Source organism: Myripristis murdjan, chromosome 5, assembly GCF_902150065.1.
Source record: "Myripristis murdjan chromosome 5, fMyrMur1.1, whole genome shotgun sequence".
Lineage (NCBI taxonomy): Eukaryota > Metazoa > Chordata > Actinopteri > Holocentriformes > Holocentridae > Myripristis > Myripristis murdjan.
This window is the reverse complement of record NC_043984.1, coordinates 14,692,926-14,716,026: the sequence shown is the minus strand read 5'-3', so window position 1 is coordinate 14,716,026 and position 23,101 is coordinate 14,692,926. Positions and strand designations below refer to the sequence as shown.

General features: G+C 40.3%; 1 protein-coding gene across 2 annotated transcripts in view; it reads left to right on the top strand.

The window, feature by feature from the left end:
- kcnab2a (potassium voltage-gated channel subfamily A regulatory beta subunit 2a) overlaps positions 1-23,101 on the top strand; it is a 104,985-nt gene that overhangs the window by 8,568 nt on the left and 73,316 nt on the right. The window lies entirely within an intron of this gene.

The window sequence follows — 23,101 nt, the reverse complement described above, 5'->3', positions numbered from 1 at the left end:
TTGCTGCATTGAGAACCATCTTTGCATACCTTATTACACTGGAATGTATTTCTCTCTGTCTCTCTCACTCGCTCACTCTCTACTCCACTACTCTTCTTTCTGTGTCTGCATGTCTGTCATGTTTTATGCATGCTCTGTCCTCCTCCCAGGGACCAGCTATGCAGTTGGATTTATAAAGAACCACCTTAAAATAGCAAGAGTGAAAGGCATGTAGGTGGGCACGTGCAAATACAGACACACATACACGCACAAGAGGTTTTGAGTCCATTTCGCCTCACCTGCCCCAGCCAGTTCTGCTGCAGCTCCATCTGTTGCAGTCGCCACCGGGGTCAGCAACACCCCGAAGCGAGGCTTTAACTGTTCTCCCAGTGTTGTGATGATGTGTGTTGCTGAGAGGTTGTGACAGTTGGCTGTGCCTGGCCGACTGTGTGTTACACAGTCATAAAGTGTTTGTTTATGTGTGGGGGTTCATGCTGTGGCTGGGTTGTGTGGGCGTGCATGTGTGTGCATGCCTGCCCATGTGCTTTTACCTGTTAATTTGTGTGTGTATGCACTCTGTGTGTGTGTGTGTGTGTGTGTGCGCGCACTTTTTGTGTATGCGTGCCTGCCTGCCTGCCCATGGGCTCTGATCCAAGGCTGTGGAGAGTGCACAGGAGAGGCAGGCTGCAGGGGTTTGGTTTGGTGCAGTAAGCTGTTGAATGCTCTGTAACAAGCAGCAGTGAAGAGAAAGGCAGATTTCTGTGCTAGTGTGTCTTTCTCCAGGCTGTTACTGCTGTACTGCAGAAAGCTGGGCCTCTTCTCAGATGTCTGCGGTGTCCTTAAGGAGCCTAGTCCTGAACAAAGTTATTGTGCTGCTGTCTCACAGCATAACTTGTATTCTCCACAAAATCAGCTCGTCCTGCTGTGAGACGGGTGTTCATGTGACAGTGCTCCTTATTAGGTTCTGTTTATCATCTTATATATTACAGATGTGACCAAAGATGTACTGGCAAGGCCCAACAAACAATACAATAGTGCTAGAAATAAGAATGACTGTCTATAAGATCCTACAACAGCAAAAAATGCAAAATATGTGCTAGAAACCTTTGATTTTTCTCGAAGGGCTAGACTATGTGAAACATGAATGGACAGAGGATGTTTGACACATCTTTACACTATGCATGATCCTTGTTATGAGCATGAACAATTATCCTTTTGAAACAAAAAGGCTGTTTCTCTCTTGATGCAGTAAATTCTGGAGCTGCTGCATTGGCAGTGAATTGCGGACTCACTTTTTGGGCTGTAACTACATTACAATGAAGTTCAGCTCAGCCAGACAGGAGGGCGTGGATACAGGACGCCTGCTTTCCCCATGCAAACTACCTTAGATAAATTTGCCTTCCTCTGCTGGACTAATTGAATGATATTTGCTTGCATTGTGTCAGTGTTTAAGCATATCCAAGTATAATCATATACATGCCACACTTCACAAATACATGATTCCTCCATCCATAAAGTGGGCAGATGGTAATTCACATGCCTAAATGTTTGTCTACATCTGTATGTATACCCATCATGCTTTGTTTTATTGCAAAGCATGTATATATGTCTGGCTTTTTTTAATTCACTGATGTAGGTCTCCACTCCCACCAATCTTTGCCACTTCTGAGCATTACAAGTCTCTGAATGCTCCGCCGGGAGTGTTTCCTAAACTGATCTCTGTAATCATTCTGTAGTCAAGATTTAGCAACCTGTCTAGTTTCATTAGCCTTGTTTTGGACTCCCGGGGGGGCGTCACACACCTACCCACACACCCACACATGGACATCATGCACACACATGTGCACACAGGTGTCAGGGAACTCAGGGTATTTATCACACATTTGTTTAGCAGGTGTGCTTTCTTTCTTCGCCGCTTCCTGTGCCCACGTGAACTTGATGACACCATGTGAGGCTGGAAAGAAAATTTACTTGAGCTCTTATAAATATAACAATATTGCGATAGTTGCATTATTCTCAATATTGCAATTAGAGTCCATTTATTGTAGTGACCTGCTGTATACCTTTTACAATTATGCCACTTTGTCCATATTATGTCAAGATTATTTTCAGTAACAGGTACATAATCAGGCATAATTGTATATTGTGATAATATTTAGCATATTTGATAACTGTGCTTGAATATAGGGTTCCAAAGGGAACTATCCAGGAACTATCCATGGGAAGTTAAGATGGGGAATTTTGGAAGTATTCCAAGTTGGAAACTTTCCATTGGAATTAACGGAAATATATGGAAATTAACAAGAATTTACTGGAAATTTGGGGTGATTTATACAAACTGTATCTCATACAAACAAATACAAATATTTTGTTTTGTCTTAAGCATATGTGTGTATATATATATATATATATATATATGTGTGTGTGTGTGTGTGTGTATATTGTATTTATACTGTATTTTTTTTTTTTTTTTTTTTGCCAGTTAATACCATGGATCAAATATATTTAACCCAGTAATATCATCAAAACTTACTTGACTGGGTGTAGTCTGTGGGCTAAAATGCAGTAGTGTGGCCTCAACAGTCCTGCTGTAATGTGCAGGCTTCTAGAAATGATGTGTGCATGTGATGGAGGAATGCACAGTGCATGCAGGGGGTTTGGCCTCAATAGCCCTGCAGTAAGTGGTGTGCTGCATACAGGGGATTGAGGAATGCACAATGTAGGATAGAAATTCAACTGAATTTGCATTGAATCTGGTTGGTTTAACCAAGATCATGCTGCAAGATTTTTTGTTTTCCAAATACATGTAAGTTACCTGTTACAGGCTAACCTGCAGTTTTGCAAATTTTCAGTTTATTCCTGTAAATTTCCATTAATTCCCATGGAACGTTTCCAACTTTGAAAATTCCCAGAATTTTGCAAACCTACTTGCATATTGGCATTATTGAAACATTTGTGTTATTTTGAATGATGAAAATAGTCAATAGTTTGATATGATGCCTAGAGTGCAGTATTATATTTATGTCTTGTCAAATGGCTAGTACTAAACACTGTAATTAATAACAGTTGCCACTAGGGCTGAAATGATTAGCTGATCAATCGAAAAGTTTGTAATTCAATTCAATTCAATTTTATTTATTTATATAGCCCAGAATCACAAATTACAAATTTGTCTCAAAGGGCTGTACAAAAATTCTGGCAGTTGAGGCCTAATTGTTGTCATTAAGCAAGTAAAAATCCTAAGCATTTGCTGATTTCAGCTTTACTAAGATTACTAAGCTACTAATATGATAAAATGAATACATGCGGTTCTTCAAGCTGCTGGTCACACAAAGGCAGGAATTTGGAGGCATCCCTTTGGGCTCTACTACCTTCGATGAGCATTTGTCATTATTTTTGATATTTGATCGACAAAATTGTTAAACCATGAATTGAAAAAACAATCAATAGATTAATTGGCAATAAAATTAAATGTTAACCCTAGTGTAGTGATGACAGTTTATATGCTAGTGCTTTTTAGGCACTCAGTTGATGACACATTACCGGAACACAGTGCACAGTATACACATGGTCACATCCAGTCCCAGCACAGTCTAATTGTGGTTAACCCTTTGTGCTACTTGACCTTTTACCAGTTCGGTCAGTTTGCTTGCAGTGTGTCGGGAGTACAGCGTTCCCTGCTGCTGTGACTTTGTTCCTATTAGGATTCCTCTTGTTGTTAGTGTCTCAGACAAGACAGGCGGCTGTAGCTTATAGCCTCAGTTGTGCTGAATCACCCTAATGTGATTACTGCTTCCTGAGTGAGGACGACAGGCTCTCCCTGGCCTGTCGATTGGTCGTTCCCATGAGACTGCAACGTTCCATCAGAGGAGATTGGCTTTCCTTGAAAGTGAAGTCTGGTTCTCAGATGTCATCCCCCTGCTCTTGTGATGTTTGTTTCTGCAGGTTTTTCAGATTCAGCAAATGTCTGTGGTCACTATAACAAGTGTGTAAGAGCTGCTAGGATTTCATTTTGGTGGTGTATTTTAAATTTTGCCGGTATATTTTAAATTATTTTTGTCACCAGCTTGATCTACGAGAAGAATGACATCAACAATGATTTTCTCTTACTCCCCCTGTGCTCTGACTTGTTTGAACCAGTTTATGCACCAGTTTGTGGAATGGTTGGTTTTGATCTTTAGCTAGACCATGTCGACAATTAAAAAAAAAAAACAAATGATCAAAAAACAAAAACAGAAACACTGGCCTTATCTTTTAAAAGACCACGGATTTGAATGTTTGGCCTTTTTTCTAAAATTTACACACATTTTACATTACAACAAACCGTTTTGCATATGATGCAGGGCTATTAAACATTTCACAAAATATAGTCAAAATCTCTAGATTTTCAAATTGAACGTTTTCATTAAAACACCCACTTTATAATCATTTGCTCCTAGGGCTAACAAAGTCGTTGCCATTTATGAACCACAGAAGTGATGTTGTGTAAAGCAAATGTTTCCCTGGTGACTGTTCACCGACAGAGGGACTGCTCTGCTTTACTCAATTAACTAACGTGGATGCTGTATTATGGTGATGGAATACTGGTGTGAAGAAAGTTTGAAGTCTCTACAAGTTCATTTTCATATTGTATCATATTTCATGTTCATATTGTTGTGGAATGAATGGAATCCCATGGCTGGATAAAAATTGGAAAAATGATTTTTTGCAGATATTATGTTAAACTGGTATGGTCCACCTTTAAGAAGCTTGTCTGAGCCCCAGTATTTGATCCATGATCCGTGAACGGTGAGCCAACCCTGACTGCTGTTAATGTGATGTTCAATGCCCTTGCTCTACGGCAGGTAGCCTATTGTGTGTCCTTGGAGCCTAATAAATCTCCCTAATGGAGAAAGATATCCTTGAAATATTCCCATATACTGCTGGAGAATGTGCTGCTTGGCTAATAAAGAGCTTTACTGATAAAGTAAGATAAAATTAATGCTCACTTGCTGTTAACGTGCTGCTGAACGTCTTTAGTTCAAGGGGAGAAATGGCTACACTGCTCTGGAAATGTTAGAAAAATGAAAACTTGTCATGTGGCCTCAATCGGATAGAATGTTGTTACAATACAGTTACTTTTTATATTGTAGTACAGACAAACTGTACTCTGTCAAAGTAATAGACAATTTTAAACCACAACAGGGACTGGAACAATGAAAAATAAAGGAATACCCCTGCTGATACAATTACAAGCAGTACAATCAGGTCTGCATTTTTCACAAGCAAGACTGAGCATGGCTTTTTGTGATGTATTCACACATTTCTCATTTAAATAATCTTATAACTACTCCTTCAATTTAAGTTTTATCAGCAGGCACCTCAAACATCTCACCACTGACCTCCACTGAATGAGCTAACATGAATCTACATGAGTTTGCTGTCTGTTTTCCTCACTGTGTAAATTTATTTGTTCAATGATCAGTGAAGAAAACCAGTGATGTGTTAACATTTAGTGTGGGATTCCAACAATCTCCATACAGGTTGATGTAAGCCATTGTGTTCCTTAAACGCCATAGTCTGAGCATTACTCTAATATTATTTGGTGTCTTGCTGCAGCAGAATTACCACCTCTGAATTTAGGCTTCTTTTCAACCACACATTCATAGCGCTGATCAAAAGTCTCCTTCACACTTTGCAGACAGCTGGGCCTAAATGGCACAGCGCACTTTTCACACTTTTAGATCACACAACGCAGTGTTGACATGGGCCTGTTTTTCAAAAAACATCTACGGTGTTTCCTGTGCACAAAGGCTCAATGCTATCACCATGAGTTATGGCGCCATGTTTGTTATTTGAAAAGGCTTCCATTCAGGTAATCTTGTCTAAGTAATGCAGGGATGTCACATGTGATTTGTGAGTGTAAATGCACTTGACAAATCCCAATGTGAATCATGATGCAGTGCAACGCTGTGGACGGTCCATGTGAATTACGGCAACAGTATTTTGAGCGTGAGTAATGATTTTAGCACTGAGTGTTGTGGCTGACGTAGGTATGTGACTTATGAGACATTGCACTGCTGGTGATTGTTAAATTATCAGGGTCATTTCTGTGTTTGCTGTCGATGCTTGAGATTGATGGGAATGCCACAGTCTGGGGTCGGAGCACAGGAAATGAGACTAGATATCATCTGGAATTTTGGATATCATAATGTCATGATATGGTGTAATAGCTGTTCCTTCCTGGTTTTAAAGACTATCACATTTGAAGGGATGCAATTTTGTGAATTTAAGACTTGTACCTGGTCTATTATTAGCCTCTTATCTGCTTAGCCATCATATTCACATTACTAATGATTGTGTGTCAGATATTTTAAATGTAAATATTTTATGACAGCACCAGTGGTCATCCTTACAATATGATCACAGTATCGTTATTGGAGTATTCTGTCAAATATATTTGATTTTTTCAATTTTACCTAGGCCTAGTAGCAGCTTTTGTGAGGTAACCCTTTTCTACTAGATTAATGAAACCCCTAATACTCCATTATAGGGCTGGGCAATTAATCGACTGTCTGGCCCATGGGTATTTGGTGTGCCATTAGCACCTGGGAACTGGCCCCGGCATAGCCCCCAGGCACTATCAAAGACCGGAAGTAACAAATGAAATGCAAGCGTCTTTGGCACGCACTAGCACACCTGCATTTGGCCTGACAGTGGAAAGCCGGCTACTGTCCCAATCTGGGAGACATGAGGGGAATTGTTAAAAGATGGGATACCTAAGATGGTGTCACTGCCTGTTACTTTTTACATATGTACATTCACCTGGTCCTAGACACTTTCTGTTCTGCTGCAGGGCCCTACAGTCTGCCACAGTACATGTAGGCCTGGCTACTGACTGAACCAGGCTGGCGCCCATCTCTTACAGTAGCTTCAAAATAGACTGAGAAAATAGTTCAGGAAAATAGGTTGAGAGAAACTGAAGGCCACTAAGTGTTATTCACTCTTGACAAGAATGACAAGAGCGCAGACCAAGGTCAGCAATGTGGTCAGGAGTGTGACAGAGCAGGGGTGTGAAAGTAGGAAAACATTAATCTCCCACTAGATATTATTAAAGACAAATCTTGGAACTAAGAAATGAAATGGCATGACTAAAAAATGATGGAAGTCTTTGAACTGGTGCCTGTGTCTGTGCTGCAGTGAGAGCACAGTGCTGGCTGACCTGGCATAATGCTCTCACAGAATCAGGGAGAGGGGCTGAACCTGCCAAGAGGCCTGTTTAGCAATTTTTAACCTCATTTTGTGAGTAACTATCATGCTAATCATACCAAATTAGAGGAAAGCCCATAAGATAAGGGTGCATGACCTGCTTAATTTTCATCTTGAAGGTCCTTCTCTATGGGTTACAGGTTAAATACACTACAGTGAGTGATACTGAGTACTTTGATAGGCTTAAACCACAGCCTCAGTATATCCTTGTACAAAGTGGACAGTTATTGTTATATCATAACCACAGTGAAACAATAGCATGTCCAAACTCAACATTAAGATTTTGCTTATTTTGTCCCAATACTACATACTTTGCACATGCATTAGTAGCCTATGGATAGGAAATGCTGTTGCAATGCTGTACACAGAAAACCTGAAACAAATGTTAAACAGTTTTTGCCACATTTTTTAATCAGAATTGATTTTGAATGGATTTGAAGGTACTACCTATGGGATGTGATGGCAGTTTGTAACTCTGAGTCTTGAGCATCCTAAAAAATTAAGATATTTTTCTTTTTGGAATAACAATTTTGCACACCGTTGATATGAAGATGGGTGACCAGAAAGGTCGATTTTGTCTGCTAATTGACATTTTTGTAACATTTTGACATGAAGCCATCAGTTTGTTTAACATCTTTGACCTATTATATGTATAACCTTGAAATCAACAACAGCCCTCCCACTGTGTACTATATGTTTGTATGGCTTTATCATAGTCATAGCTGTCATAGTTGTTGTGAAATAGTCAAGAGGAATTTAAACAAACAGCATTTCGACTATATGAATATAAACTATGATTATAGAGTCATCTTAACCTAACCTTTCCATGAACAAAACAAACTGACTCATTGTCCTGCTTCTTTGATAATCAAAGAGCAGTTTTCCAGTGATATGAGAGTGTATGGGCTAAAACAATTACAGTATAGTGCCCATATTTGAACCCTTTTAAAACAACCTTATTAGTAATTTTCTGATTGTAATGTTTGTCAGGGTCACACCATATTAGATGTCAACTTTCTGAAAAGGTCTTGTGGACTGCAGCAGATCTGCAAAATAGAGGAAAGAACACAAAGGGGAAGTGGGTGAAAGAGAACAGAGCGTAAGTGCAGTGAAGAAGGAGGTGGGAGTAGGAGTGGGGCGAATGACTTTCTTCCTGAGTAAAGCTGCAGCGAGCCGCTCTGCAGCTGATCTCTGTCCAATCATGACATTGCTGTGTGACTGAATTTACAGAGGGAACTGCATTTCCATGTGATGCGGAGGGCGCGTTTGACTTATGAACCCACTACCTTTGTTATCCCATCCCCTGTGTCTTCCAGTTTTTAGATCAGTGGCTGGCCTGGTTTTGAGACAGGAATCTCTGATCTAATAACAATTTCCTCAACACACACTCTGTCTGTTCCTCTCTTTATACTGTTTCAGGCTGTTAGTAACTGTTACATCGCACTTCACACAGCCTTTGTGTGTCTGAGTGAGCTAATGAGAAGATTGAATTAGATTTGTTCAGTTTTATTTGGTATACCTTGATAGTGCAGGGTAGCACCCCTTTGGTCTGTATTCTCTAAGGCAGCGATACTGCGAGGCGCTGGAAACTCTCTACAGGAATCTCAGCCCATGCTGACTCAAATGTGTCACACTGTTCCTGCAGATTTTGTGGTGGCACATTCATGTTGTCAACATCCTGTTCCACGTCCCTCAAAAGGTGCTGTGTTAGGGTCTTAATTTGGGTCTATGCACGGCCATGGAGAGAGATGTGGGCTGATACAGGAATTTAGAAGGTAAAAGCAGGACAGTGTGTAAATGGACACATTGCATTCATTCATCATTTTACCGTGACAAATGCATGTAACATCGCTTAATGTAGCTTTAAGACTGATTCCATCCCCAAATAGTCTTGAAGAGAAATAACTGTAATTACACTTCATAGTGAAGGTGGGACTGCAAAAATAATTTGTCCAAGTTGGTGAAGATCCAGTGTAAAAGGAGTGAGAACCAAAACTTCTTTAAGTGTGCCATCTACTGCAGACCAGTATTTCTGTTTTTGTGGGAAAAATGTCCAGTGTTGCAGTTTGGCAAGTCGCTGTCTGGCTGTTGTCTGACTATGGGGTTCCTCATTAACTCTGCATACTGTCAACCAATTACACCATCATTAAGACCTTGTTGTATGTGACATTTACACCAGGAAGTAGATTGAGTTCTAAATGATTGATTCTGTTTATAAACAGAGGGAGAGGTTTTCAAAGGCCATCCACTGTGCTTACAATTATAATAATTTGTGTACCTTGATGTGAACAGGCTGTTTGTTAAACTATGCCTTGAAACTGAGAAATGCAAGGCTTTTGGCTATTTCTTCTAGCTTTCTTTTCATTGTGGTTGAACATGGTGCAGCATGTTGCTAGAGTTATCTGTACGGTAAGACTTTCTAGCAATACTAATTTGCATTTTTTTTTATCACCAAATTTTGTTTCTTGAGATTTCATTCCTCCCCTAACAGTAACTGAACATCTCTTGACCCTGTCTGAGACACAGACATGACTCACTGTTTGTGTAAATGGGGAAGGTGGACCTAATAACATGGTTACTAAGTGTGAACTTGTTTTAAGTGTTCAGCTGATTTGCAAGATGTGCAACAGTAGAAGCTGAATTTCCTAGATCATGAGAAACCGAAAGGAAGTTAATAAGGAGCGCAAGGGTCATTGAATTAACACCCTGACAGTATTCCTGTAACAGCAGAATGACCGTGAAAGAGAGAAGTACTTTGAAAAGGGAGGGGATTTCTTTTGAGATTAACTGGAAGAATAGAGGAAAGGTTACATTATTCAATAGGCAGAAAGAGGAAGGGCCATGATCGCAGGAGCAGGATACTTACGACAGGCTGAGAGACAGATGGACTACACTGCAGGAGGCACAGAGACAGACCACTGGAGACACAGAAACAGAGTTGCAGATTTTCAGATAGGTAAAGATAGAAAGAGGCCACATTGAGAAAGCAGCAGCTCTTCCCTGTGGCAGCTGACTCTCCGGGCTGAGCAGGGATATGGGATCCTGATAACGTAGGGAATGTGTAGGGGACGGATGCAGGCTTGTGACCAGAGTGTCATCAGTTGTAATCCAACTGGCTGAGAAATTACGGGCATAAGGACATGATGGGAAACATGCTCTCTCCTCTCTCAACAACTGCTGTTGAGGTGGCCTTAAAGGGCCATAACAGTTTTTTCATTGTTTGGCCTATTTACTACATTTAACCACATTTTACATCACAACAAACCATTTTGCAAATCATGAGGGGATACTAAAGATTTCATAACATTCAATGAAAATCACTCTATTTTCAAATTTGAATTTTTGGTTGAAACGCCCACCTTATATGTTCTGCTTCTGTGGCTAAAAAACTAATCACCATTCATAAACCACAGAACTTATAACTGGTTGTGTAAAGCAAACATTTCTCAAGGAACTATTTTCCTTTGGAGAGACTTTATCACTCCACCCAATTTCAAGTCCAAATCACAACAGTGCTGCTGCTTTTAGGAAAAATAATGTGGGTGAGTTTAATATGGTGATTGAATACTGATGTGAAGAAAGTTTGAAGTCTTTGAAAATTAATTTTCATATCATAGTGAAATGAAGGGAAACCAATGACTTAAAATGTAGGAAAATGATATTGGAGTTCTAAAATACAATTGCTTGCTTTGGGTAAAGATAAGCAGAAATTTTAAATATGTATTTTGTGTATATATTACAATAGATATGCAAAATCACTGCTATGGTCCTTTTTTAAGTAAAGCATTTAACTTGGGAATTTCATGTAATTGACAAATTTGATTTATGCAAATACATCAGTGTGGCTTTTCATTGTTGATATGTCACATTATTTACAGTTTCCTGGCAGTGCCCAGGCACATTCTGTCTGGCTTTGTCATCCTGGCCAACTTAACATCTGTAGATTAGAATTGACCCACCTGTTAAAATAAAGGTTAAAAAACAAAAAAAAACAAAAAAAAAAACACACAACCACTGATATTTCTTGTGTTCCCATTTTATACTTTTATTGACACCAGTTTCTGGCATAGACTTACCTAACACTGTTTCGGTTAAGAACAGTTTGAGCTTTTAAATCCAATTTTATTAATTTTCCATTGTGAAAAATGACCAGAAGAGACACACAAGGTACTCAGTTTTAATTTTGTAATTCAATTGTTACAAATAGGAATCTTAGTAATAAAAGCTTGGGTGTAAGGGGCTTGGATCTCTTACACCCAAGCTTTTGTGGGCCGGTCATTTAGTGCAAAATAAAGAAAAATCCTATTGCTGTGCTGCACACGATCAAAACGCGGTGTGCAGTATGTACCCTTTTTCCGTTGGAGGCCTTCACTGCCATGTATTAAGCCAACAGGACATACTTTCCCCACATCTTGTACTAGTTGTAGAGGATGATGGATATTTAACAATACCTGGAATCTGGACAAGCATTTCACAACTATCTACCTGTGAGCTTTTATCCAGACAACAGTAAATAGTTGGTCTTTGGTCCAGCCCAGCTTAAATTGAGCACTAATTCTTATGTCAGGATAAAGGGGGTCAATTAAGAAAGCCTGCTGTTATATAGCTAATGTGAATGATAGAAAGTATAAGTGAGCTCAGTTCTCTTTGCTAGGGACACTCAGAATAACAGTAGCTACATTACTGACATATTTCTCCTGCATATGTGGGTGATGTGGCTAGTCACTGTAAGGTAACGTTAGTGCTAAAACCAAGTGTGAAGAGAGATGGACAACACAGATGGTCGGGCTGTGGCACATTCAGCTTCATACATAAATTTTGCAGATTTCTGTACTGCTCTATAAAACACTCATCAGTTTTGTATTTATTTATTTATCTTTTAAAGATGATTCTTGGGGCATTTCTGCTTTATTCGACAGACACAGTAGAGAGAGACAGGAAAGACAGGGTAGAGAGAGGGGATAACATACAGCAGAAGGCCTGGTCTGAACCCAGGCCACTGCAGCTAAATTAGCCTCAGTGATAAGTGGTGTGCGCTCTGCACAGCTTTGTCTCCATGAATGGATACATTGTATCATTAGAATGGAACACGGAACACACATGAACTGATACATTGTATATACAATGAATGAGTTCATACAAGGCCTATATAGAGTGAGAGCCCAGCCAATGCCATCGACTACTGTGAGACAGAAAAAAAGAGGTCATTAGGGATGTCATGAGAACTGATACTTTGGTACCATGTCGATGCCAATAGTCCAAAAATTTGGCAGCACCTGTTTTTCTAAGGCACCGGAGGTACTGTATGTGTTTATTTAGATTTAGCCTTCAGTGGGCCGCAACATATTCTTGTGGAGCTGACAGGGGCAGTATACATACAATTTATGCTTGTTTAAGTGTGCGGCGAAGAAGAATGGTTAGCAGCAGGAAAACAAACGTGAAAGATGGCAGCTCTGCCTCGGCTTGTCCAAAAGAAACACTGTAAGGGTCATGTATGGAAGGATTTTGTATTCGAGGCAGATACTTAGGTGATAATAATAAATTCCCAAAACCCAATATGCAAACGAGTAAACACTTTCAGCTTAACAAGGCACCTCAAAGACAGGCATGTAATGTTAAATAGTTGTTTTCTTTTCTAATTATGTATATGCCTGTTCATTATTTCCATGTTTTTCTCATGTCTCTGCTGGATACTGCAATTGAAATTCTGTGCAATCTAAAAAGTTGTTATTTAAGTACAGTTAACTCTACTCTTGCACACCTGACCTGAATTAAAGCCCATGCACCTTCATGCACGCCCTGTTCAGGTAGATCCGTTTCAACCAATCAGCATGAAGCCCTTAAATGGATCAGTTGTGAAAGAGTGGAGTTGAAACAAAAACCTGCAGGGCAGGGAGTCCTTGAAGACTGGGTTGGAAGCCACTGGGTTATGGTAACATGCCATAACATGCCATTTATTTTTAGATAACATTTTCTTTTGAACAAAACTGTAAGAGTCATCCTACTGAAACAGGCTTGGATGATGCTCTGCCTAACAAAATCCTGACAACAGCCACAACCAGAGCAGATTTGGCCTATTGCACATATCGGCATGCCATATCGGCAGAACTCTTCATTTCAGGCTGATACCGATATTTCATTTCTAAAGCTGATAATGGCCGATACTGATGTCATGCCGATATTATTGTGCATCCCTAATTCCCACGTGTTTCTGGGCATGCATGTTCTGTACAGGGATGGCAGGGTTTCCTCTAGGATTTTTTGAAATTGTGGGGGAGGGCCTCAACACACCTAACAGTTCAACTACCAGTGAATGAGCAGTAGTATGCATGTGATAACACAGATTGAAAAATAAGCCGAATTGATACCGCTTCTATGAATAGACAAGCTAAGCCAGTGTGCTTCCCAAGATTTCTTCCATGTTTTTTCCCTGTTAGCCTCTGGGGTTTTGTGACTTATTTCTTGTCAGCTATGACCCCCTATTTAAACAAAGGATCTATTTTTTAATGTCTCCATGTCTGGGATTGGTTTGGGTGTGTTTGCTTGTATTTTCAACCATCCTCAATGTGAGGAATGTCTTGTTCACCTGTCTGATATTTCAAGTAATGTTGCCACCTTGCACCTTTGCACATTGCATCTTTGACCAGGACAATATGCAATATCTTTCCTCCATAGTTGTACCTTTAAAGCCGGTATGCCCCTAGTTCCCATCAGAGGTGTTCAGTGAATAATAGTAGACTGTCATTTTACTGGGCTGCTTATGTCATTGTGGCAGCTTATGAATTTAAAGAATGGTGTCACTGGAAAAAACAGTCTGTGTGCTCAGTAAATATTCCCTGGGCAAACAAAAGTTATTACAAACCGGACCCAAAATGCACAGGATTTTTGTTCAGGCAACACAGCATGCCACATACACACAGACGGCAGTTTTTAGTCAACGCTCTGTGTCATTTAATTGTAGACGCTCCCTTACGTCATTTGAGTATTGCATTTACTGCACTCTGAAATGCACGGTAACTAATCACATCATCATACACTTAATGCTGCAGCGCTGTTGCCGGTGACATTTTTCATCTCAACAGTCTTACACGTTACCTGCTGTTCGTCTTACAGTTTGCAAAGGTTGATGTTAACAGTACAGATGGCAAGTTGTTTTAGTGTAACACCTGGACACATTGCATTGGCACATACGATCTAACCAAGTACCCTCACTGCAGCACACATAGAAACCCACTCTCTCTTGAGTGAAGCTGCTGTTATCCCAGGAATCGTCTGGTAAACAAACACTTGCACTCCCACAATGATCGCCTATGACACAGACTATGGGCAGGCTGAAGGCATGTATGTGGACATGAATAAACAACATGACGTTAACCCTTTCTGCCTCCAGCAAACTTACAATATTGTCACGCTCCACATCACAGGCACAAGGGTCTGTGTAGGTAGGTTGATGTTATGTGGTGTGTGTGTGTGTGTGTGTGTGTGTGTGTGTGTGTGTGTGTGTGTATCTGTACAAATACAGAGAGGAGATGGCTGAGTGTCAGTCTTCCTGCTGTCCGCCTATAGAAAACGCATGCTTAGATGGATTCATACACTACCATACATTCATTGTGTTGGACACATGCATATAGCCATTAACTAATCCCATTTTCTGCTGAAAGCTAGGTGCGTTTCACCAAATGCCTGCTGCACTGCTGCTTCCATGTTGCAACTCACATTCTGTTTGAAGACATTTTTCAGCTGCAGCACCGCATTAAAAAAAATCAGTAACCAGGTGTTTACGATATATGTGTCAACTGATAAATTCATAGAGGCAAGATAGATGCAAGATAACTGTAGGTCAGGTGTAGCAGTGAGGCAGTCCTCCACTGAGGAGACAGCGTAAAGAGCAGCATTTTATTTTGAAAAGAGCAGCTGGGCAAGTGTCCCGAGGTGGTGTGTGTGTAGAAAGTGACCCTGTCAAGTCATTCATGAGTGAGTCAGATCTGGCGTGCATGTATGTCATTAGACAGATGGAAGCATTTCATGCTTATGTACTTGAGGATTTTATCAATAGGATGCGTGTTATCTTGGCGGTGGACGTAAGAGAGGACGTAACAAAGCAGAGCGTCACTGTCTGACAGCTGATAACCGCAGTAAAAAGCCATAACCTTCCTTAGCTGACATTTAGAGGCTGTGTGAATCACACATACTGTGTCAGACAGGCAGATTGTCAGTACTTTGAAAATCTTTAGGGGTTTACTGCCATTTTTAGGGGCACAGCGAGGAGCCCAGCTGCACTTGAAGAGTCTGTCTTTGTCTGAAAACTGTTCTTTCTGTTTGAATGTGTCTGTGTTTACATTACTATGCTATTTTTAAAAATCTATTTAGGTTGTCATTGTTGCTGTGTTTCCACCCTTCAGCAATTAAGTTTGGCATTTAGGGTTTGATTATGACTGGTGGACGTAGATCCTGTCACTCATGTGATTGTGGCAAGACAGCATCCAACCAAATATAAGAGGCATTACATTTACAATGTTTGCTGTACTGTCATAATTGCTGGGGTTGTGGTGGTGGTGCTCACTTATTTTTGGATGAGAATTTTGAACACAGTAACTTTCTGTGGAAGCTGCACATACTGTAACTGTCCAGCCTCATTGAAGGGGGTTAATATGCCTTCAGATGTCATTTTTTTCATACATCTTATACTTGCCTGCCTTCAGATGTGCTCTCCCACACACCTAATACAAATGCATACATTATTTTCTTGTTATTAATTGGCTTATCATAATTATATATCATCTAGCTCAAAATGTTCTCCTCCCACATTGAGAAGTGAATGAAAAGCTTGTTTACATAATTTAATGACTACAAGGGCTTTTCATTCACTGTCTTGTCCTTATTCCAAAGATGGCAGGCTGGTTGTGTCTAAGCACAGACCAGATAAGCACTTGGTGAAGTTTAGGCTTCTCTGATAGAGGATTTGAGCTGGATCTGACACAAGATCGGACAGTCATGCTACCAAACACGAGAATATTGCTGTCTTTTCTTTTCCTCTTTCTTGTGACTTCAGTATGCACACCCAAAGTATGCATTGATACCTTGACTAGGAATAAACAGGAACAGAAAATTACTGAATGGACAAAATGTAATCGCTGACAGTGTCTTGAACTGATTTGTTCAGTTTATAATGGATGTTATAATGGACAATGTTTCCTCAAGGATTTTTTTCAACAGCACAGGGGAATGGCTTTTGTTGTACCTGGGTGGTGTGCGTAGTCAGGGTGAATATCAATAGGTAATTAAAAAATCTGAAATAAAAAGACACTGCAAAGCAAACATAATTATTGACATCTACTTATTCATAATACATAATGCCTCTTTGTTCCACTGTTTACAGAGAGCCTTGCATTTAAGCTTTAAGTTTAAGTTTGCAGCCTGGCTGAGAGCACTTAATTTTTTTCCATAGTGCAGGGCTTCTGCAGAGAACACCAAGTTACATTTCAGACTTCTTAATACCACTTAGCATGCAATGTAAGACCTATCAATAGATTATCTGTCACAAGATGATGAATAAAAGAATTCTGAAACAGCACGCCACTGATTTTAATTAATTTCATGCAGTACCCCTTCGTTGTTGCTGCGAGCTACCCACACCATGACAGAGAGATCCACATACGAACCCAACCAGATGCTTATTTTATCATGATGGAAGTGTCAATAAAGTTATTCAATCAGTTCCTTAAAGATGGCTGCACTGACAACTCTAGAATTCCCTGATGCCATCTCTACCCAATTCAATTTCTGTGTATGAGATATGAGACATTAATACTAGGTATTGAATGTTTTGATGTGTCTTATTTAAGTTCAGCTCACTGCTCCTCTCCCTGCCCAGTACATTGCATTTGTCAAATAAGTGGGGTACACAGGCAGGGACTCAAACTGGGGTTCCTGTTACCCTTTAAAGGTCGCAGGTTTGATCCTTGCTACTGCCGTGTGTCTTAACTGTGTCCCAGAGTGTAACACTGGCAAAACTCAAAATAAACATGCTAAAGCTCGGTATCATGAAATTATTTTTCATGAAATTATTTTTTGAATTGGAGTTTTGCTGACTGTGAGAGCTGTTATGAGGCCGTTTTGACACAATTATTACATCTGCCGTAGGGTTGCACTCTGAAAGAGTCAGTTTGTTGTATTGGAGGGCCGACTCTAAGTTAACTCTAGTGTTGTGCTTCGGGTACAGCCCTAATATGCTGTATTTATTTTCTTCTACACAGGCATCGTGCCAAATTTTATTGTGAACCATGTATAGTGATACATGCTGGCTCGTGAGGTCTTTTCAATGCCCAGTTCTAACCACTAGGCCTACATATTAACTCACGAGTAACCCTTACCTAGAGTCACTGCAACTGAGTTATTATGCAGGGGTAAGCCGCTCTGGGTCAAAATGTCAGATAAAATATGAAATGGAATTAATAAAAATATCCCATGTGTACTCACAGCTTCATCTGTTGGTGTAGTGTGCTGAGAATATCCCATCTCTAATAGCACTACCATGGCAGAGTGTGCAGGAAGCTAATTGTTCAGTATTTTACGACTAGGGCAGTCCAAGATACTGCTGATCGCAGAACCTGGCAAGCAGACTAGCTCTTTTATCATTGCATCTTGTTGTAAACATGGATTTAATAATAGAGCCAGACATGTGTGTGTGATACATGTAAATGTGCTGGGACACAGGTGGGGAATGAAGGTCATGTGTTTATGTCTCTGCATATTTGTACGTTGTGGTGTGGTTATCTGCATGTTTCTGTGTATGCACGGGCTGTGAAAACCAATATCCTGTGTAACAGTTAAGACTATACCTATGTTTCATATTCATGTTTCCAACATATGCTATTGCCTGTATGGATCATAAAGGTCATTGCATACAATACTACAATTAATCTCTTTTTACCATATTTTTAAGGGTTTGGTAAACCCTTGCTGTAGGCCATATTAAAGCATTATGTAATCCTTAATGTATGTGTGCTTGTGATGCACAGCGGCCAGTCAAGCATTACCACAGGACAAAGTGAGTGAAGAAGCCACTGTGTGATACATGGCACTGGCTGCTTTTTTTTTTTTTTTAAACTAAGTGCAGTACAGGGCCTCCCTGGACCGGCCAGCTCGCTAGTGCCTACTCAGCTTTTTCCCACAATCTCCTCAACTGCAGTTTTGTCTTCTATTCTCTCCTCCACCTACTCTTATTCCTTAATTTCAGGCAGTCTTTTTTTTCCCTCCCTCTCCCACTGCTCAGAAGGTGTGTGTTGCTGGTGTGTCGCCGCAGGCTCCTTCTCCTGGGGGCGCTTAGAGTCTGTTGAAAGAACCGCCAGCCACTTGCTGCATTTGCGCCCGATTTCATTAGGAATTCCAGACCATTCTCTCTGTGTTTTCCCCCTCAGTTAGCAACGGCATTCGTCAGAGTGGCATGGTGGCAACCTGAGGGGGAAGGTTCAATCATGTATTGCTGGAGAATAAAACACAAGGGGTAAAAAGCACTCATGTGTTTGAGGACATTGGGGGAAAGAATATGAAAACATTTTGTGAATTATTGAACAATGCATTTAAGAGATAGCAGCATAACTGTATTAATAGAAAAGCAGCAGCAGAAGGCGTGTATCGAACGACTCTTATCTGCCGCAGTGGCTCTCTGCCATCCGCCCAGACTCCTAGCAATCCTTCGCTGACTACACAAAAGCTAAATTCAGCTGATGACTTAAACACCAGCACTGGCTTTAATGTCTGTGTTTATGGTTATCGGTGCATTAACGCAGCAACCTCCTCTGACAAACATACTTCTCAGAAATAGAAGGAGGGCTGGGTAGACTATCTGACTCCTCTCCTCTTGTTCAGCGCAGTAGATTTGTCTGTGCATGAGGCTATTACAGGAAAGCAGTGCCAAAATGTCACCAGGTTTTTTCACAGGCTCAGCGCCCAGCCCCGAAGGCATGGGCAAGAGTCTTCCAGTGAAAGTCTACCCAGAAACCACAGCTCTGTCTGTCGCGGGTTGTTCTGGCATTGAAGATTGGCCTTTGTCATCTGTGGACAAAACTGATGAAATATCCAGAACAAATAGATGCTCTCTTTGGCTAGAATGACAGTAAGCAAGCTGTGATGTTGGGTATCTGATGTGCACAAAGATAACATAGCTGGCTGCACATTCTCATGTTTAGTAAAGTGCTGTGTGTTGTTCAGCAGAATTAATCTTCTAGTGTTAATAGAGTTTTTACTGATCTGTTGCTGTCCCCCTGATCCTCCCTAAGGACCGTCTGGTTTTAGATCTATTGATTGCCTCCACCACTCTGTACCCGTCTGCCCAGATATATTTTTGTATCAATATGGAGCTTTCTGCTCACCTATGCAGAATTAAATATTCTTGAACTCCTCTTCCTCCTCCCCACTTGCTCACGCCTGTGTGTCGTTACATGTGCAGTGATGTGCATAGTACTGATAATGTAATACTTGGACAAGGGTAAAAATAACAGGGCAAAGTGAAAAGAAATTTAAAAGTTAAGGGATTAAAAACAGGTCTTTTCAATAAGGATGGACAGATTGTATCGGCAGACTGTTGTCGAGCCTGACTGATACTGGATTTTTGGGGCCGATACTGATATTAGGGAGTAAAAAAAAGTCTGTTATCGATATATTGGCCGATATACATAAACACATATTTTTTGCACTGACCCTTCAAATGTGGTTATCAAATACTTGTGACAAAGATATGTAATGGAAACAGGATATTTTACAGGTTAACCGTTAACTTTACTGTCCAAAATGACATCAGTGCATTGATATCAAATAAACTTCACTGGGAATTTAACAATCATGAATAACTATATATAAAAAACACACAAATAGATAATTCATATCGGTGCATATCAGACAATATATACACTGATACATCTGGGATATCAGCCAATATCAGCCGATAATATATTGGTGTGGTATCGGACAATATCAAGTTTTAAAAAAGTAATATTGGTATCAGTTCAATATTATTTTTACTGTCAATATTTGGTCAAATGTGAAATTAGCACTTGTGCAGCCTTTTTTCTATGTCAGTTAATACACAATAAAATTAGCAATGGAGTTAAGCTAATTTGGTTTTTTGTTAACCCCAGCCACCCCATGTAATTATCTTAATTATCTGTCTCTATTGGCCGTTATGGGTAGGAAGAGCGGTATTGGCCTCAGAAAAACATATCTACCTTCCATCCCTAATGTTCTACCCGGGTCTTATTTTGTCAGTTTTTTCCACTCATGATGATAGGTTGTGTTGAAAATTTAATTTGTTATGTCACTGTAAAGTTGTACATACCTTTAGGTCACAGGGAGCACTGCTGTCCAGTACACACACACACACACAAACACACAATGGCTGCTGAATCGTTGTTCATAGTCTCATGAATGTCTGCCATGTGTTTGGTACTGTGCTCACTCATTTCATCTGATGCGTAATTAGCAATGTGCTTAAACAGACATGAGTAGTGAGCACCTGACAGGAAAACACAAGGACACTTTGAGCATATGAAGTGTCACACTGGTGCTTTGAAGGTCTGTGGGGCTCTGAGCGTCTGGGTTAACAGGTTTGAACACATGGCATAAAGGTCAGTCTGACACCATGAAACAACTTAAAGCTTCTCACTCTTTGTCCACCCTCAATGGACACTGACTGCTCACATAGTATGTGCCAAGTGCGTGGGCGTGAAGCTGGCACAATGAGATAGACACACCTCCCAAAATCACACTTCACTTTCCCTCTCTCACTTTCGCTCTCCAGACCTAATTTTCACTCTCACTATCTTTATCTGTCTTTGGTGTGGAGAGAGGGGGAGTTGGGATGGACTCACAACGGGAGGGAGATGGTTTCCTGTTTCTGCTGCAGTGTGCCGCTCTGTGCTGCTGCTTCACTGCAGCAACTTCTCTCCCTGCAGTGCTAGCACAGGCTTCATTTTGACTGTACATCACAGGCCCAGGTTAACCATACAATCATCTGCTGGCTAGTTTAAGGTGTGCTGTTCTGCAGACTATGGCTGGACAATATATAAGTGCTGATATAGAGTTGATGCTGATCCCCAATCAAATTTTGATGTTAGTATAACATTAACCATGCTGTTATAGTTACATGACCTTAATCTTATCCTTAACCCTAACCTAAATCAACCTGCTTCACTTGCCTGACTTGACTGTCAAAACTGGAAAGATTGTGCAAGCAGTTCTCAAGGTATGCCATTTCAATGCTTTTTATTGATGGTAATATATATATATATTTTTTTTCAACAAATTCACACATTAAACAGTTCTCAATGTGGGTGTGGTTGATTTAGTATTACTGAGTATTTCTGTTGCTGGAGTTATACACTTTTTTTTTTGTGATGCACCATGCCTACCACCAAACACCCTTTTGGCCAATCAGCATGAAAGGTTAATCAGCTCTTCCTTGCCCCATGACCAAGCTTCTCACAAACAAACAAACAAACAAACAAACAAACAAACAAACAAACAGATGGAATGGGGCAAAAACACAACCCCCCATCCAACTCCATTGATGGAGATAAAAACAGTCAACATGGCCTAAGAGCAACTTCACCTTACACCAGCTTATAATAATCTTAATTGTTGAGGTACAATTTAAGCGAGGACTATTTAGACTCAGTTAACAAATTTATGGATGAAGCAATTGAAGCTAATGAATTATGTGGTTATTCTACATTTTCGTTAGCTGAATCAAAATGGCTTTGTCTTAGTTATTGTAGTTTTAAAAGCTGCATTACAGTAAAACAATGCAGTTTTCTGAATTTACTTGACTGCTCTAGCTGCTCTGTTATTTGCCTCTACCTGCTTGATTATCCTATCCACATTACTAATGATTGTTTATCAAATCTCCTATAGGTAAATATCTGAAGAAAGCATCTGTAGTCATCCTGACAGTATTGTCATAGTGTCAATATTGAGGTATTCGGTCAAAGACAGTGTGATATGTGGTTTGGTCCATGTAGCCCAGCTGCGCTATTGTCGTCATGTGTCACAGTTTGTCCTTTGTGTCTTCTCCTCTGTCTTTTCTTGTGTCCTTGTTCCTATATCTAGATGGTCGATAACTTGACTTGTGTCTGTTGGGGCAGGTATTTTTGCACATATACAATTTTTAATGTTGGCAATTGCCAGTAAGTCAGCACAAGAGCATAAAGGAAATGCTGAGCAAGGACATGTGCAGGTTGCTGATTCATCTTCATGCTGTCTATGATACAGCCAACCTGGGACCATACATCTGCAACAGTACAATAGCTAGGAAGGAATGTGGATAGCCTGCCGGACTTAATGGGCACACTTCATGGCTTATTGATGCACAAAGGTCTTGATGCTGCTTTACTGAGCATGATCAGATTTGTATGCTTATTTCTTGAGGTAGGTCTGGCAGATTTTGTGCTGGAGCAAAATTAGACGTTACAAGGTTACCTGCTAAAAACAATATAAAATGATATAATTTTAGAAGTGTTATGGCAAGAAGCTATAATCTGATTTTCTTTGTACTTGAATGATTCATGGATTTGTTGCAGCAGATATCGATTCATATGTGTGGATATGAATCAGTGACAGTTTAACCCCTTGGAAAATATTAGTATCCCAGAGTGTTTTATCTTTCGGGTCCAACTCTAGGCCTTGGAGGCTGATCTGTAATTTATGCAGGCCCAGTCACTGGGGCCAGTGTTTGGCAAGGCTTAAAGTTTGACCCTGATATGTGGTAACCCACTCCTTATAAAACAGCTGCAGCTGTCCCAGAATTTAATGATTCCTGACAGCAGAGCTCCTAGTTGTGCATTTAACTGCTTTTAACTGGGGGGAGGAGTATTGGTGT